The sequence below is a fragment of the Dioscorea cayenensis genome, chromosome 10, assembly GCF_009730915.1.
Source record: "Dioscorea cayenensis subsp. rotundata cultivar TDr96_F1 chromosome 10, TDr96_F1_v2_PseudoChromosome.rev07_lg8_w22 25.fasta, whole genome shotgun sequence".
Taxonomy (NCBI): Eukaryota; Viridiplantae; Streptophyta; class Magnoliopsida; order Dioscoreales; family Dioscoreaceae; genus Dioscorea; species Dioscorea cayenensis.
The window spans coordinates 19293582-19309064 of NC_052480.1; the positions used below are offsets into that span (position 1 = coordinate 19293582).

General features: G+C 42.2%; 1 non-coding gene across 1 annotated transcript; it reads left to right on the top strand.

The window, feature by feature from the left end:
- Positions 1-12710: 12710 nt before the first annotated feature.
- LOC120271393 lies at positions 12711-12815 on the top strand. The gene has a single exon (XR_005540003.1). It is a non-coding gene; the product is annotated as a small nucleolar RNA R71 (small nucleolar RNA).
- Positions 12816-15483: the final 2668 nt, after the last annotated feature.

A 15483-nucleotide genomic window follows, 5' to 3' on the forward strand; every position in this document is an offset into this window, starting at 1 on the left:
AAGTTAAGGTCAACTGTGACTAACCTTACACTATGCCCCGGTGGAGAAATCGCTCACTCCCAACACTTCACACTGTGCTAGGTTGCTTTAAGCTCTAGGGATTCCAAGTGATAAACCCTATTCCCTAATATAGATATAAATCTTTGGTCTAGGTGAAAGACCCTTAGTCACAATTAAGCTCCAGATACAAAGGATTATTTCAATGCTTCACTCTATTGCTTGCTCAACTGAGCCCCAATGGAGTTCCTCTCTTAGTACTTCACTCTATTCTGATTGTAAAGAACTCTTGGAAGACAGAGATAGGATAATTCACATCGGAGGAGAAAGGGGACGTTCAGCTACCTCTCGACTCACACTCATAATCCTCTCCAATCTAGCATTGTCTAACCCTAATGGTGTCTCACTCATCCGCAAATGATACCAAGATGGATTCTCAACCATACTGTCACTCTAAGGGAAAATCAACTCAGCAAGCATTTAAGATTGGAACTCAATTAAAGACATCAATTAAAGAAAGCATAATAAAAGTTTAATGAAACAATAACATCCTAGGGTTTACAAGTCCAAGTACCCACTAGGGGTTTAATCTCCATGGAGCACAATATAATTGATAAGTGATTGTGCGATATGAATGCGAAGCGTTCATTCCTTATGTTGAGCATTACTTTCCTCAGTTTTCTACATTAATATGTGCGTTTTATGTTACTTTTACGCAGGTAGGGTTGTGAGGCCGAGTATGAAGGAAATGGGCCAATGTGGATCATAATGTACCTATTTTGGAGGAGATCTTGTTAAGGTTCAAACACGAAGACATAGGTCTGGTGTGAGATGCTAGACTGTGTGCCAACCTCCTCGCATTCGAGTGAGCACATCTATTTGGAGGGGCACAAAGGCAGTCACGCTCGAACATTCCGACTTATGCATATAAGAACAAGAGCCCCGCCAACATGTACATCATTGAAGAAGCAAGTGATTCACGACTTGAATGTGTGCCCGTTTGCGTTACCCCGATGAAAGTATGGAATTAGGAAGTTAATCAGGTCGAAGACTGTAGCAGAGCAATGTTGCAACATTGTAGCAATTCATCGTAGCAACATCTGTTCACGCTAGGCGAGAAATCAGAGAAACAGAGAATCCACATGGGCGTGTGGAAATTATCCACACCCGTGTGGAAATTCCGCATGGGAGCGTGTATCGTCCCACGCCTGCGTGAGTTGCCCGATTCAGACCCCTATTTAAAGCCGATTCAGCCCCGATTTTGGTATTCTTTTCTCCATCTTTTCCCCAACTAGTGAGAGGACTTCCGCTAGGGTTTCGAGGGGTATTGGCCAAGGTTTTGGAGAAGTTCTATGGCTCCGACATCGTGATTCCATTAGGAAGAAGGTTGGTAGGGGAGCTTCGATCGAGGCGTATTCTATACCGGACGAAGGAATCTTTGGACTGACAGTAGAGGACTCTCCATAAGACCATCGATCACGACCATCGAGGGGTTTCTTTATGGATTCATTACTTTTTACATTCGATTTCTTTTGATTGTATTAAGCTCCATGGAGAGCTAAACCCCTAGTGGGTACTTGGATGATTGCGAACCCTAGGATGTATTCGTTTCATTGAACTTCTTTATTATGCTTTCAATAAATTGATGTTTATTGTGAGTTCAACCCTTGAATGCTTGATTGTATGAACATTTCCCCTAGAGTGACACTAAGATTGAGAGTTCTTGTTGGTAACCTTGTGAGTGAGCAACACACCAATAGCGTTAGACAAAGCTAGGTTGGAGAGGGTTGAGAGAGTAAGTCGAGAGGTACAGGAGCGTCCCCTTTCCCCTCTGACGTGATAGATTCTACCTCCGCTCCTCGAGTTCTTTGCGGCCATAATGGAGTGAATGGTCTAAGGGATGAACCTCCGCTGGGGCCTAGTTGCGCGTGCAATGTAGTAAAGTGTTGAGAGGATCTTAGTATCTAGGGCTTAATTGTGGCTAGGGACCTTCCATCTGGACCAAAGGGGTAGGTCTATATTTAGGAAGAGATTTATCACTTGGAATCCCTAGAGCTCATTGCAACTCTATGCGAGTGCGAGGTGTTGAGATTGTTCGATTTCTCCTCCGGGACATGTATAGAGTTAGGCATAGTTGACCTTAGATTTGGGACTATGTATGTAAGGATTTCCACGACTCACCATTGCATTGATTAGGAAGCATAATAAAGAGTTCTTGCACTTGAAGCGATCATCCTAGGTGAAGCATTATCCGAGTACCCCATTCTTTATCGATTGTCTAACCCTCTTCTTACTTTTGCTCTTTCACTTGTTGTTTTTATTGTTGAGAATCGAATCAATTTCACACTTATCACTATTGATATTCCACATAGCTAAGAATCAAATTATGTATTTTCATTCCCTACTCCCTGTGGATTCGACCCCGCTCACCCGGGATTATTACTTCGACAAGCCCGTGCACTTTCGTGATATAAGCAAGGGGATCTTGTCAAGTTTTTGGCGCCGTTGCCGGGGAGCAGGCATTTAGAGATACTTTGCACTTTGTTTTCTTAGCTATTTCACCACACATTTTATTTCATCTCTTCTTATCTCATCATTGCCCTAATCTTTCCTTATCTCTTTTTGTTGCAGAAAATGATTAACATGTTTGAATCATTTGACACTATTATGAGAATTGTTGAACACGTAGAGCAGAAAGTTCAAATAGTAGCATGGAATGATACATCGTGTTACTCCAATCATGGACAATGTACAACTCCACAACCCTTGGAAGAGTCGGTTGAAGAGTATATCGCCAGGGTTCAAGGGCAAAGCTGTGAGTTGGATAGTATGATAAACCAGTTTGAGGAGTCCACGTCAGTGTCAATGATTGACCAATTTGATGACAGTATAGAAAGAATTCTTGCTAGGTTTGAGTCTTCCTATCAAGATCAGAGGCAAGAACTCTTTTCAGTTAGTGTTACTATCTCAAATTTGGAATCCTGTGGAATGGACAAGTTGATAGCTGTTGCAGACTGTAAAGAAATAGATCGCCAGGTGGATAACGAAGAAAGTAATTGTGAACATGAGGCGAATGATTTCGAGGAGATTGATAAATTAAAGGAGGGTAGCTTGCGGCCATCAATTGTCGAACCACCAGAACTTGAGCTTAAAACTCTTCCAGCACATTTGGAATATGCATTTCTAGAGGAGGACTCTAAACTCCACGTAATCGTGGTGTCGAACTTATCTACAGAGAAAAAAGATAAGCTTGTTAGCATGTGGAAAAAGCACAAATCGGCTATCGCATGGAAGATTTCCGATATTAAGGGTATCAACCCATCATTCTGCACTCATAAGATCCTAATGGAGGATGACTATAAATCTGTAATTCAACCTCAGCGAAGATTGAACCCAAATATGAAGGCGGTTGTTAAGGTAGAGGTAATAAAACTTTTGGATGAAGGAATCATTTACCCCATATCCGACAGCAAGTGGGTGAGCCCGACCCAAGTTGTTCCGAAGAAAGGAGGAATAACAGTAGTGAGCAATGAAAGGAATGAGTTAATTCACATGAGGACGGTGACTGGTTGGCAAGTCTGCATTGATTACAAAAGACTAAATGATGTTACTCGGAAAGATCACTTCCCTTTGTCCTTCATTGACCAAATGTTAGAGTGATTAGCGGGACATCATTTCTATTGTTTCCTTGATGGCATGTCTGGATATTTTCAAATTCCGATAGCCCCAGAAGATCAGGTGAAAACCACATTTACTTGTCCTTATGGGACCTTTGCTTATAGAAGAATGCATTTCGGGTTGTGTAACGCCCCTGCAACATTTCAGCGTTGCATGACGGCCATTTTTGACGATTTTCTTGAAGATATTATGGAAGTTTTCATGGATGACTTTTCAGTGTTCGGGGACTCTTTTGATGCTTGCTTAAACAATTTGGAAAGAGTAGTAGTGAGATGTGAAGAGACGAATCTCGTCCTTAACTGGGAGAAGTGTCACTTTATGGTACAAGAAGGCATCGTTCTTGGACACAAGATTTCTCAGGCAGGTATGGAGGTGGATAAAGCGAAGATTGAGATAATTGACAAACTTGCACCACCTACTAATGTAAAAGGGATCCGCAGTTTCATGGGCCATGCAGGTTTCTACAGAAGGTTTATTAAGGACTTTTCGAAAATTTTGCAACCGTTGACCAGACTTCTGGAAAAGGATGCTCCATTTGACTTCGGGGATGACTGTCTGAATGCATTCAATGTTTTGAAAGAAAAGTTAGTGCAAGCACCAATCCTGACAACACCGAAGTGGGATGAGCCATTCGAAGTAATGTGTGATGCCAGTGATTATGCAGTGGGAGCGATTTTAGGGCAGAGAAGAAATAAGCAATTTCAAGCAATCTATTATGCTAGCAAGACCCTCACAAGTGCACAAGAGAATTATACCACTACTGAGAAGGAATTATTAGCAGTGGTGTATGCGTGTGATAAATTCGGGCCATATCTTATCCTGTCTAATGTCACCGTGTTCACAGATCATTCTGCACTCCGTTATCTCATGAACAAGGCAGATGCGAAGCCGAGATTAATTCGGTGGATATTGTTATTGCAAGAATTCGATATGGAAATCAAAGATAAAAAGGGGACAGAGAATGTGGTTGCCGATCTTTTATCGAGATTAGAAGGTTGCGAGGGGCAAGAACCGGCAAGAAAGGAAGTTAATGATTTCTTCCCCGAAGAACACCTATATGTGGTAAAGGAATCATAAACGAAAGATACCCCCTGGTTTGCAGATTTTGCAAATTATCTGTCAGGAAAGGTGTTGAAGCAGGGCTTAAGCATTCAACAGAAGAAGAAATTTTTCAGTGATCTAAAGAATTTCTTCTGGGAAGATCCCTACTTGTTCCGTATTTGCGCAGATCAGGTGGTACGAAGGTGTGTTTCTAGAGAGGAGGGGTGGAACATCATTGCGCATTGTCACTCAGGCCCAGTGGGGGGTCACTATGCGTCAGGTCAAACTGCAGAGAAGGTTCTAGCTGCTAGGTTCTACTGGCCGACTTTATTCCAAGATGTTCATCAATTCGTTTTACAATATGATAGTTGTCAAAGGGCTGGAAACTTATCACGAAGGGATGAGATGCCTCAAAATCCTATGCAATTTTGCGAGGTGTTTGATGTATGAGGAATTGATTTCATGGGACCATTTCCAAAGTCCAATGGCAATCAATACATTTTGGTGGCAGTTGACTATATTTCCAAGTGGGTGGAAGCCCAGGCTCTTCCAACTAATGATTCAAGAACTATGGTAAAGTTTCTTAAGAAGTTATTCACTCGATTCGGAACTCCAAGAATTATCATTAGCGATCGGGGAACACATTTTTGCAACACACAATTAGAGAAAGTGTTAAAGTGTTATGGAGTTCATCATCGTCTTACGACACCTTACCATCCACAAATGAGTGGGCAAGTGGAGGTTACAAATAGAGAGCTCAAGAGAATCTTGACCAAAACAGTGGATCAAGGTAAACGAGATTGGTCTGAAAGGTTGGACGACTCGCTTTGGGCTCATAGAACATCATATAAAACACCAATAGGGACCACTCCTTATAATTTAGTGTATGGAAAATCTTGCCATTTACCGGTGGAGTTGGAGCACAAAGCGTATTGGGCAATTAAATTGATGAATTTTGACTTGTACAAATCTGGAGAGCAACGAATGTTACATCTCAATGAGCTAGATGAATGGAGGATGAAGGCATATGAGAATGCAAGGATATATAAGGAAAGAATTCGGACGTGGCATGACAAGCATATTAAACTCCCCAAAGATTTCAAAATCGGCGATTAGATACTACTATTCAATTCCCGTCTACGTTTATTCCCTGGGAAACTTAAATCAAGATGGTCTGGGCCGTATACCATAACTGAAGTTTCCCCTCATGGAGCCATTGTGATTAGTCATTCAGAGAAGGGCACATTCAAGGTGAATGGACATAGGCTGAAACCATACCATGGCAGAGAGATTGGCAGTGATAATAGAGAGGTATTCTTCCTCCATAAACCCCCGTGAGGTAAGGAAGATACGTCAAGCTTAGTGATGTTAAACAAGCGCTTCTTGGGAGGCAACCCAAGTGTTTACCATTTTCGTACCTTTTAGTTTAGTTTGCTTGCATGAATAAATTGTTAAATGTTGGTGTTTCAATTTTTGAGTGCTTGTCTTTGCGATTTTATTGCGGATCTTTAAAAAGAATTCATTGTTGATTTTGTTGTGAGTTGGTGAAGTTTGGTCGTTTGAGTTTTTATTTTTGTATTTTTCCTCTCGTAAATTTTTGCATAATAGAGCAGTGCTCGAGTGTGTGGACATGTTCTGATTAGTTGTGCAGAGCCTGCAGGTTTTTCTAAGTCATCCAGAGAAAACACATGGGCGTGTGGAATTTCCACACGCCCGTGTATGTTCACTGCGAGCTCATCCAGAGAAGGCGCAGGGGCGTGCAGCTGCCCCTGTGGATGACCATGCAACTTGCGCACGCCCGTGGGTAATTTCTGCACGGGCTTGTGAGTTCCTGCAGAGTTGGGAAGTTTTTCCCGAGAGCACACAGGGGCGTGGACTCGCCCCTGTGGGCAACCTTGTGGACCACGCACGGGCGTGGGTAATTTTCGCACGCCCGTGCGAAACTCTGCAGGTTGCTCCCTCCATCCCGAGAAAACACAGGGGCGTGCGGCTGCCCCCTGTGAGTTCGGCATGTGAATGTCCACGCCCGTGCGGTATTTACGCACGGGCGTGTTTATATTTTTCTCTCGGATATCCAGAACGGCAGAAGGGCGTGGGTCCGTTCCTGTGAACTCGTTATTTGTGAGCACACGGCCGTGGACGACTACCGCACGCCCGTGTGGTTCTCTAGGATTCAAAAGACCATCCGCTCTCCCAATTCAAGAGTCACACCCCTCTCCTCAAATAACCCTAAACCACCTAGAGAGCGTGTTTCTGACATTCTGGCCCCCTGCTACTGTCATCTTCGAGTCGATTGATAGAGCATTGTAGGGATTGGAGGAGTGTTTACGTGCAGTGCATTGGTAAACCTTGATTTTCTCTCTTCTTCGATTTCGTTGGATTCTAACTGATTGTCTGTGGTTGAAATGGTTCATGTGTATTGTTTTCTTGCTAAACTGATTATAATTTTTTTCTAAAACGATTTGGAAACGAAATAGGGAGGTGGCATGGAGATTGACTGCAAGGGTCGTGCGGTTTCCACACCCCGTGTGTTCTCATTTTTCTGCATTGATGGATTTTCCTTTTCTAATATATGCAGTCATGGCTACCAAATCAAAGAAAATAGTTGCTAAGAGGCCTCGAAAGCCTGCCCCTGAATCAGAAGTTATGGAATTCACATTACCGGCACACTAAGCCTGATTTGAGCGGTTAGAGAAGCTTAAGTTTGGTCAAACGCAAATCCCAGATATTGAGTTACTTAGGCAGGTACAACTAGCAGATGATAAGGCTGACGAGGTCGAGAAATTATTACTGGTTGGTAATTGGCACAAATTACTGAACATTCGTGACCCTGCTATCCGCACACTTACTTTGGAGGTTCTTGCTTCATTTGAGTTCGACCGCTCTTGTGCTCATTTTGATAGTGTCGACGGAATTCAATTTTGAGCTTTTGGACAGCATCATAGTATGAGTGTCACACAGTTCTCCACTAGACTTGGTCTATATGATGATGAATATACTGAAACTGAGGAGTACGAGAACCTTCCAATTGACATGACAGGTTTATCTCCCATTAAGACGTATTCACTTTTATGTGGAAAAGGGGCGTTAAAAACCAGGAGTGTCTAAGGCTTCATGTTTATCTTGACCCAGTTACAGATATCTGCACGCCATCATAAGTAGGTCAGTAAATGGGCGTGGTGATAGTACAAGAGTTATCAACAAGCAAGAGCTTCTGTACTTGTACTCCATGGTTCGGAACAAACCGGTTCATCTGGGACACATTTTAGCAGAGTATTTGAAGCATCAAGGACAATATCCTCGATTGGGTGTCATCTTCTCGGGTCCATATATTACCAAACTCATTGTGGGGATGGGCTTGCGAGGCCAAATCAGCGGAACCGAGAAAGCGATCATACCAGCGCTACTTGGATTAGAGACCATGAGGCTCATGGGGTTAATCCGAAAATATTCCAATGGTGTCTATGTGCTGAGCATACCATTCGAGGATGAAGCCGGGGCATCTCAGTCCGCTCCAGAGCCACGACCAACACCGATGGAAACCGAGACACCTTCCGCGGCAGAGGAACCACCCCCCGTGCGTAGAATGCCACCAGCACGAGCCCATGATCATTTTGAAAGGCTCGAGAGCGCCATAGGAGTGGTACGGACAGAGGTGGCTAAAGTCCGAGCCGAGGTTGCCGAGATTAGGGCTACGCAGGCCACTCAGTACATAGAGTTCATGGAACGTTTCGACATATTACAGCAGATCCTAGAGCGAGACGTTGCCTCATCATTTGTCCTACAGCCGAGGACCCTTCAGGCCCCATCAGCTCCCTCAGCACCAGAGGACCCACCATGTTCTTCCACTTCTGCAGCAGCAGCACAGGAGCCTGAGCACAGCACCGACACTTGACTTCTTCCTCTTTACTTTCATGCATTTTACTTTATCTTATTTTCTTATTTTTAGACTTGTTCACTCAGAAAGGACTTTCCTTCTGATTTTATGTTATTTTGCATTATCGAGTTGTATTCATTGCTTCATCTTTTATACACTTGAGTTATTTTTGTTTTTCTTGAGCTTCACTGAACCCCCTCGTGTATGCGTGCAGATGGTCTTGTCTTCTTGGAAATTGAGACTTAGTCATGGGCACGGCCAAGGTGCTTTGGCACTTGGTCGATGCGAGCTTCACTAAACCCATTGGAACACTACTCCCAATGAATTAGATCCATTAAATGCAACACTAGGAGTCGGGGAGTATTGTTTTTGATTGCTTCTCCCACATATTTTTTTCATTGATATACATTATGAGTGAGCTTTGCATATGTACATTGAGGACAATGTACAACTTAAGTCTGGGGGAGTTTCATAGTGCACACATCATTTCTATTGTTCTTGATTGATATATGCTCACATAGCCAATGGCGGTTCACCCTAGTTGCAATGATTGTATTCTTAAGTTTAGGAAAATTGTTAACATTGAATGTTTTCATGCTCTAGTTCTTGCTTGAATTTTTAGGAATTTTTGCCCGATTTACACTTAGTGTACTACTCACTCTTTGAACTCTATTGGAAACTCATGTTCGATGTTAAAGGACTAGTTAGGTTTATTTTCTTGTGCTTATTGAAAAATGAAAATGAAAATGAAAAGAAGGAACAAAAATAGTTTTTATTGTTTATCTGAATTGTTGGGCGGAAAGAGCTACCACCTATGAAGTACGAAGCTACTCTCACAAGTCGGATACTAGTTATGCCCTAGTGAGAGGAAGAGCTATCTCATAGGATGAGTGAAAGCTACCACCCGGGTAGAAAGGGCTACCACCTCTAAAGTGTGAAAGCCACCTTAGCGGCCGCTTTGGAAAGGGCTACCTTAGAGGATGTATGAAGCTACTACCATCTTTTAAAATTTTTATCACTTGTGTAGATAAATAAGTCCATTGCACTTAGAACTTTGAGGAGTATAACTTGGGGTGTTTTGAGTGAGTTCACACACTTACACGAAATTCGGGTTTGTTATCCTTTTTGGTTCAAGTTTTTTTAGCTAGAGCATTGCTTTTTTTCGTATTTAGTGTTGAAATTTCCCTTACTTGTAGAATGCTATCTTTTGTATACTTGGTGAACCCTAAGGCCAAGCACTTTCAATATTTTTCTTCACGGATGCACACAATGTTTTAATGTTTGCTTGAGGACAAGCAAAAGCTTAAGTGTGGGGGAGTTTGATAAGTGCTTGTGCGATATGAATGCGAAGCGTTCAATCCTTATGTTGAGCATTACTTTCCTCAGTTTTCTACATTAATATGTTTGTTTTATGTTACTTTTACGCAGGTAGGGTTGTGAGGCTGTTCACAGCCGGCCGAGAAATTAGAGAAATAGAGAATCCACACGGGCGTGTGGAAATTATCCACGCCCGTGTGGAAATTCCGCACGGGAGCGTGTATCGTACACGCCCGTGGAGTTGCCCGATTCCAGCCCTATTTAAAGCCGATTCAGCCCCGATTTTGGTATTTTTTTCTCCATCTTTTCCCCAACTTGTGAGAGGATTCGGCTAGGGTTTCGAGGGGTATTGGCCATGGTTTTCGAGAAGTTCTACGGCTCCGACATCGTGATTCCATTAGGAAGAAGGTTGGTAGGGGAGCTTCGATCGAGGCGTATCCTGTACCGGATGAAGGAATCTTTGGATGACGAGTAGAGAACTCTCCATAAGTCAATCAACACGACCATCGAGGGGGTTTCTTTATGGATTCATTGCTTTTACATTCGATTTCTTTGATTGTATTAAGCTCCATGGAGAGCTAAACCCCTAGTGGGTACTTGGATGATTGCGAACCCTAGGATGTATTCGTTTCATTGAACTTCTTTATTATGCTTTCAATAAATTGATGTTTATTGTGAGTTCCAACCTTGAATGCTTGATTGTATGAACATTTCCCCTAGAGTGACACTAGGGTTGAGAGTTTTTGTTGGTAACCTTGTGAGTGAGCGACACACCACTAGCGTTAGACAAAGCTAGGTTGTAGAGGGTTGAGAGGTTGAGTCGAGAGGTACAGGAGTGTCCCCTTTCCCCTCCGACGTGATAGATTCTACCTCCGTTCCTTGAGTTCTTTGCGGCCATAATGGAGTGAATGGTCTAAGAGATGAACCTCCGCTGGGGCCTAGTTGCGCGTGCAATGGAGTGAAGCGTTGGGAGGATCTTAGTATCTAGGGCTTAATTGTGGCTAGGGACCTTCCATCTGGACCAAAGGGGTAGGTCTATATTTAAGAAGAGATTTATCACTTGGAATCCCTAGAGCTCATTGCAACTCTATGCGAGTGCGAGGTGTTGAGATTTTTCGATTTCTCCTCCGGGACATGTATAGAGTTAGGCATAGTTGACCTTAGATTTGGGAGTATGTATGTAAGGATTTCCACGACTCACCATTGCATTGATTAGGAAGCATAATAGAGAGTTCTTACACTTGAAGCGATCATCCTAGGTGAAGCATTATCTGAGTACCCCATCTTTATCGATTGCCTTACCCTCTTCTTACTTTTGCTCTTTAACTTGTTGTTTTTATTGTTGAGAATTGAATCAATTTCACACTTATCACTATTGATATTCCACATAGCTAAGAATCAAATTAAGTATTTTCATTCCCTACTCCCTGTGGATTTGACCCCGATCACCCGGGATTATTACTTCGACAAGCCCGTGCACTTGCGGGATATAAACAAGGGGATCTTGTCAATAATCAATAGTGAAATCAAAAGTAAAGATATGCAATCCATGAATAAAACCCCCCTTGGTGTTTGTGTCTATGGTCTTGTGGAGTGCCACGTCTTCTCCAAAGGTTCCCTCATAAAGACTAGGGCACACCTCATTGGATCAGTGCCGACGAAAGCTCTCCCAATAACTCTCTTCCGAAAGAACTCGGTGTCGAAGGCCATCAAAACTCTCTAAAAGCCTAGCCATAGCCTCTCCAAACCCTAACCGCGGATGCCTCCAAAGTGGATAAAAGATAGGCAAAAGAATAGGAGAAAGGCTTCCCCCATCAAGCTAAAATCGTGACTTTAAATAGGTTGGAATCAGGAATCCACACCCCCGTGTGAATTTGTAGGAATTCACTTTCTGTGCCCTATGAACAGTAACTGCTATACTAGCTTTGCTGCAGTACTTTCTACGGCCTTGTACAAGTTGGAATATACAAATGTGAATACCTTTGTGCCCCTCTAAACCAGGTAATTGCTTGAGCACATGGAGGTTGGCACAAATTCATGACCACTTCTCAAAGTGATCGCCTATCCTCAACCACAGGACCACTTCTCAAAGTGATCACCTTCACATATTCACTTAGATTAGTTTCGGTGTTACTAGGCAAGCTTCCATGAGCTCTCTAAACTGTTCAATAACACAGTGTAGTTGCGAAGTGTAGCTTCGACCGATTGAGACCTTGTATCTAACGATTGGATGAACTTGGTTAAAACTTTCTCTAGATCGGTCATCCGGGTCTCTAAACTTGAAACTAGATTCTCCATGTTCGGGGCTTGTTGTTGTTGGAAACATGGTGGTGCCATATCCATTTGTTGCCCGGGGTTACTCCTTGAAAAATTCTGTTGGCTCCTGCACCACGGATTGTAGGTGTTGCTATATGGATTACCTTGGCCTTTCATTGTATTCCCTACAAAGTCAACTTTTTCCACTGAGGATGTACCACTAATGGTAATCGAACAATCAGATAGAGCATGTCCTCCTCCACATCCATTACAACTCGTTACGGCCGCCAATCTAGGAGAAGTTATAGTGTCTAAGTTCTTGCTCAATGACTCAACATGCGCTGGCATCAATGTAACCGCATTAATATCATGAGGCCAACCACTTTCTTCTTTTCCCTTGCATTTGATTGGTATCTATTCAAACCCATATCATGAGAAGTTAGAGTATCTAGTTTCTCATTGTTTCTCCCGCGGCTACATCAAGAAGTTGTTTACTACTTGAGTTCAACCCATTATAAATGTATAAATAGACATCCATTTGGGGAACCCATGTTATGGCACTTCCGCAAGAGGTCCTTGAATTGCTTCCATGTCTCAAACAAAGATTCAAGTTCCATCTGAACAAATGAAGATATCTCATTATGAAGCTTTGCCGATTTTCCCGAGGGGAAATACCTTGCAAGGAAATCTTCAACCATTTCTTTCCATGTTGTGATAGATGCTCTTGGCAATGAATAGAGCCACTATTTGGCTCTCCCTTTTAATGAGAATGGTAAAGATCTCAAGTGAATTGCATCATCAAAAACCCCATTGACCTTCAACATGTTGCACACCTCAAGGAAGTTCTCAATATGATTGTTTGGGTCATCATTGGCCAAACATTTAAATTGTGCGGACTATTGAACCATTTGAATAAAAGCCGGCTTCAACTCAAAATTATAGGCTACTACCCATGAACAGTAGGTCTAACAAAATCTGAAAGTGTTCTTTGTTGCTCCTCTTGTTCGGCCATGTTTTTCAGATTCTTCAACCTCTATTTTAGATGGATGATTCTGTTTTTACACAGGTTCTTTACCCCTTCTACGAATTGTTCGTTCAAGTTCAAGATCATCTTCCACCAATATCGAAGGGTTCCCTCGGTCATAACCTGGAGCTGCAACCAAAGAAAGAAAAACAAATTAGAACAATGGAAGAATAAGAAAATGTGAAATAGAGAAAGTGATGAATAGCTAAAATAGAAAACTGCAAAGTGTTTCCAAAACACCTATTCCCCGGCAACAACGCCAAAAATATGACACACCCCTTACTTGTGTACTGCAAGTGCACAGGTTGTCAAGGTAATAAGTACTCTAGTGAGTGGGCAGTCGTATTCATAGGGAATAGTGATTAGAAACACTAGAATTGCTGTTTAAGTATGATGATGATGGTTCAAAGGTGGTGTGAACAATATCAATGAGGAAAGAAATAAGGTAAAGAAGAAAGAGAGAAGCAAAAAAATGAGAGGTAAGGTAATCGATAGAAATTGGGGCACCCGAACATTGCTCACCTTAGGACTATTTGTTTAATTGCAAGACCAATCATTTTGTCTCCTAACTGATGCTTAATGAGTCATGGAAATCCTAAAATACACGGTCCCAAACCTAAGGTCAATTGTGACTAATCTTACACAATCCCCTGGCGGAGAAATCGCTCAGTCTCGGTACCTCACACTATGTAAGATCGCTTAAAGCTCTAGGGACTCCAAGTGATAAACCATATTCCCTAATATAGGTCTAACCCTTCGGTCCACACGAAAGACCGCTTGTCACAATTAAGCCCCAGCACTAAGGATTACTTCAACGCTTCACTTTGTTGCTTGCGCAACTAAGCCCCAGCGGAGTTCCTCTCTTAGCATTTCACTCTATTGTGACTGCAAAGAACTCTTGGAATACGGAGGTAGGATAAATGACACCATAAGGGAAAGGGGACATTCTGCTACCTCTCGACTTACCCTCTCAATCCTCTCCAATGTTGCTTTATCTAACCCTCATTGTAAGTCAATCACTCACAAGGATTACCAATGTAGATTCTCCACCTTAGTGTCACTCTAAGGAAAAATCAATTCAACAAGCATTAAATATTGGAACTCAATTAAAGACATCAATTAAAGAAGCATAATGAAGGGTCAATGAAACAAAACATCCTAGGGTTTACAAGTCCAAGCACCCACTAGGGGTTTAGTTCTCCATGGAGCAAGATACAATCAATAATAAAATCAAATGTAAAAAGATGCAATCCAAAAGTAAAACCCCCTCATATTCCATGACGATGGTCTTATAGAGTAGCCTCCTCTTCTCCAAGGGTTCCTCATTAAGCCTAGGGCACAACTCACTGAATCGATGCGAACGAAAGCTCCCCCAATAACTCTCTTCCGAAGGAACACGGTGTTAAAAGCCATAAAACCACTCTAAAAGCCTTGCCAAAGCCTCTTCGAACCTCAGTCGCGAGCGCCTCCAAAATATGAGAAAAGGACGGGCAAAAGATCCTTCAAAATGGCTGAAATCGTGACTTAAATAAGTCTAGAATCGGGCATCCACAAAGGAGTGTGGAAATTCCACATGCCTGTGTGAATCTCCAGGAAACTAATTTTCTGTGGTCTATAAGCAGTAATTGCTACAGTGATTTCTACAATGATTTGTTACAGTAGATTATTGTAGTACTTCACCAAAATGCTCCCAAATCCTCACTCTTCATCAAGGCCACATGAACAGGGACATATTCATTTGGTAGATCATGTTGTGTCTTCAATAAAAGTCACATTGATGAAGATCTTGTTAGCGTTTCACAAGTAGGAAAACACAAATGTGACCGCCTTCATGCCTCTCCAATTTACATATTCACTCAAGCACAATGGAGGTTTCCACACACTCACATGTTTTTGAGCACAACTTGTGTCTTCATTTTTGTTCACTCCAAGATTTTATCAATAAAGTTCACCCATGATCTACTTTGGTTTCTTTCTTTCATAATAGTCTCCACAACTCTACATGCACAAAAGTAGCACAAATACACATGTATGAGTGATAAAATCTGAGAAAAGTAATACTCAATATAAGAAAAGAATACTTCATATTACTAGTACACAAACACTTATTGACAAGTTCCCCTTGCTTATATCCCGCAAGTGCACGGGCTTGTCGAAGTAATAATCCCGGGTGAGCGGGGTCGAATCCACAGGGAGTAGAGAGTGAAAATACTTAGTTTGATTCTTAGCTATGTGGAAGATCAATTGTGATAGGTGTGAAATTGATTCAATTCTCAACAATAAAATTAACAAG